The sequence below is a fragment of the Manacus candei genome, unplaced genomic scaffold (genome assembly GCF_025592945.1).
Source record: "Manacus candei isolate 608988 ecotype Guabito, Panama unplaced genomic scaffold, ASM2559294v1 h1tg000016l, whole genome shotgun sequence".
Taxonomy (NCBI): Eukaryota; Metazoa; Chordata; class Aves; order Passeriformes; family Pipridae; genus Manacus; species Manacus candei.
In genome coordinates, this window is record NW_026138064.1 from 9,272,367 (window position 1) to 9,276,175 (window position 3,809).

Below are 3,809 nucleotides of genomic sequence, written 5' to 3' on the forward strand. Positions count from 1 at the left end.
CCCAGTTGGTCTAGAAAAGTCATCATTATATGTGTACAATCCTTATTTGTCATTGTTTCTTTGTGTACCTTTTTACCTTGTCTTATTATTTGCCTCCGTAAATTGCTGATTTCCACCGTGACCCCAAACATCGCTGCCGCTTCAAAAAACAAAGAAGGGGGAGATGTTGGAAGAGAGGAGATGGAATGGGAAAAATATCAAGCGTGGAGAAAGATTTATGATCCTTGAATGGACACTTTTATACTAGAATGGACACTGTGTTACTGGAATGGACATTCTTACACCGGATTAGACATTCACTGGACAGACAGTTTTCCCCCAGTTTATTGTTATGTTGTTATGAAGTCCCATGTACCCCAGTTTATTGTTAAATTTCATGTCCTCCATTTTGTCTCCCCTTCTTCCCCACATTTTCCCGCCTAAACTTGTTTATCTCCTTGTTCTCCTCTGTTTTCCTGCTCCTCTGCTTGTGATTGGTTGTGGTTTGCTGCAATGCAGAGGTAGCTCCTATTGGCCCGTTTCCCCAGAGACACCAAAACTCCTCCCACCTATATTCTGTTGTCCTATCAAGTGTTTCCCTGGGTTGCCAGTCTCTTGCTCCTCCCCCAGCCTGAGTCCACCCCCTGAACCTACCCTATTTAAGTCACTGTTGCCCTCAATAAAGTTGGCATTGCTTCCCTCACCTCAACTGTGTCCCGAATCTGATTGCAGTGCCGCGTCCCCATTCCCTTTTCTCTGCGGGCCGTGGCACCTCAGCACAGTGACTGATTCAAAGAACAGAGGGTAAGCCTTTTTTCATCTGCCCACTGTCCTCTCTTCTTGACATGCGGCAAAGCACCCCAAGAGAGATGACAGAAATTGTCAAAGGGGAGAAGGAAATTTCACAAAACTTGTTTTCTTGAGTTATGATAGAAACACTGCATTAATTCTATTTGGTATAACGAGCCATCATCAGACTGAATTTTGAGGCTTTGGTGCTCATCAAGGTAACTAAGCGATAATCAAGAACTGTCATGATCTCTAAGCCCATCCACAGTGGCTTCCAGGAAGCCCTGGGCATGGTCTACAAAAGCTGCTACCCAGCTCAGCTATTTTCAGGTACTTTCCTGCAGGAAAGCCAGGGAAGCCCTTGCTGTTTTTTGATTGTTTCCTATCCCATACATCGAGGCACCTCGAGGCACAAAGGATTTTCTGCTGCTCCACTGACCTCCCCTCTAACTGGCTGGTTGTGCTGATGGTTTCTGACCTTCTTCTCAAAGAGGGGAAAAAAAAAAGAAAAATGATGAAGGAAGAAAAGTCTGCATCAATGAGAAGCCTGTTGGGTTAGTTTGTCTGGGACTTGCTCCTTGCTTTTGTACGTGTCCATATGTACCCTCAGAAAACACAGAAGGGCTCCAAGTCAATAGTGGGAGTGAGTGGCCCTGTGGCTGACTTTGAGCTGCACAAGAAGAAAGGTAACTTGATGCCAGAGCCACACTGAGTTGCACATAAGCAACTCCAGTGTCTGTAGGCAGTTGTCACAGGGTCCATCCCTTCTCAAAGCAAACATACTATGTCATAAAGGCCATCCATAGCCTCCTTCCTCCCTTATTATTTAGTTAGCTTGGTTTTTCAGACAGAGTTTTAACTACTTTCAAGCCTTCATCCATACAGAAATGCAACAACCTGCTGCCTCCTCCTCTCACAATAAATAGATTTATCTGGCACTGCAAATGAGTGTAAGTCTGCCGTCCAACTATCGTTTGAAGAAAATACAACAATGGCATGCCTGGAGCAAGAAGAATAAGACATTAACTTTCTAATTCTCATGAGTCTCAAGGTAACAAGTGCTTCTAGGAGGTGGCTAGGTAGGGCTGAATCTTTGTTTATGCTTCAGATGTTAAATGTAAGAAAGCAGTATGTTTGGTGCCAGAAGAAAATAGCTCTTGAGAAAAGTCCTTTCTTACATTTCTAACATCAGTTTTAAAGAAAACTGACAAATAGATGCACCCAATTCACCATTCTCTGTGGACACAATTTAAATGCAACTTCTAGTTATTCTGTGATTACCCAAGTTGATCCATTCTTGTTTTAGGGACCTGAAGTTTTTTCCCCTTCTCCAACTTCTTGCCGTTGTTTCCTTTGAGTCTTCTTTCTGTGATATCTCTTTTTTTGGCCTAAAATATGCTAACAGCTTTAACTTATAAGATATCCTCTGTCCCCTAGCATCCTGCCAGTAGCATTTCTGCCCATACATTAGTTCAGTGACCAGTGACGATCTGCTTGTCCAGGATCCAGGTTCCCAAGGGCTTCCAAGAAATCGCACATGTTCCTGTCATGTTCCCCAATTTCCCAGTGTATAAGAGAGCAATAAGTCATTACAGGTTCCTTTAGGACCAACTCTAATCATCTGAAGTATTTCTTCTTATCAGTCCTTTCCCTTTTAAAAATCTCCCATCATGGAAAAAAAGAACACAAGCAACTATAAAGAAAATATTCTTAGTAGGTCTTTCATTGCTCAAATTCAAAGATTCGTAGAATGGTTTGGGTTGGAAGGGATCTTAAAAGATCATGTAGTTCCACCCTCCTGCCACAGGCAGGGACACTTTTCACTAGACCAGGTTCCTCCAAGTCCCGCCCAACCTGGCCTTGGACACCTTCCAGGGATGGGGCAGCCACAGATTCTCTGGGCAACCTGTGCAAAGGCCTCACCACCCTCACAGGGAAGAGCTTCCTCCTAATACCTAATCTAAACCTTCTCTCCTTTAATTTGAATCCATTCCCCCTTCTCCTGTCACTATATGGCCTCATCAAAAGTCCCTCTCCAACTTTCCTGTAGGCTCCCTTCAGGTACTGGAAGGTTGCAATTAGGTCACACCAAAGCTCTCTCCTCTCCAGGCTGAACAATCCCAATTTTCTCAGCCTTTCTTAGTACGAGATATGCTTCATCCCTCTAAACATCTTGGTGGCCTCCTCTGGACTTGTGTTCACAAGAATGCTGAAGGAACCCATAAAACTGTGCAATAATGTCTTGATGGCAACCCTTTCCCTGCATTTGCAGTTTAGAAATGAGAAGGCATATAGGAAGATGTGAGGTTGAATCTTTCCACATAGTCCAGATCTGGAATTAAGAACTGGGCCCACAGCTGCAGAAATCAATTTAAACACCCACTCCAACACACTGCAGAGGGTTTCAGAGCCAAATGTGCCCCTTTCTGAGGCTGGTGTTATTGGCAGCCTGGGTGACCACAGCCACTATTTCTGACTCTGTTGCCAAATTCTCTCCCAGGACAAAACACAAAAAGTCCCTTTGGATTTTAGTATTTTGTTGGTAAACAAAATCTGCGGATAAACAGAGATCTCTGGAGATCACCCAGCCCAACCCTGCTGCCAAGGCAGGGTCACCGGGAGCAGGAGACACAGGAACACGTCCGGGTGGGTTTGGAATGTCTCCAGAGAGGGAGACTCCACAATCTCCCTGGGCAGCCTGTTCCAGTGCTCTGCCACCCTCAACGGAAAGAAGTTCTTCCTCATGTTGACGAGGAACTTTTTGCATTTCAGTTTATGGCCACTGCTTCCTGACCACTGAAAAGATGCTGAGACCATCCTCTTGGCACCTGCCTTGGAGATATTTATATGCATTAATGACACTAAGCAGGCCCAGTACGCCTGACAGACACTCCAATCTCGGGTTCCTGGGCCGGGACGCTCCTCCTCCACCCCACACGCCCCGGCCCGGTCGGCGCCGGGACTCGAACCCACGTCCCGGGAGCGGCGGAGGGCGCGCAGGCGCGCGCATGCTCTGTGCGGGCGGGGCGGGGTCGCGCTGC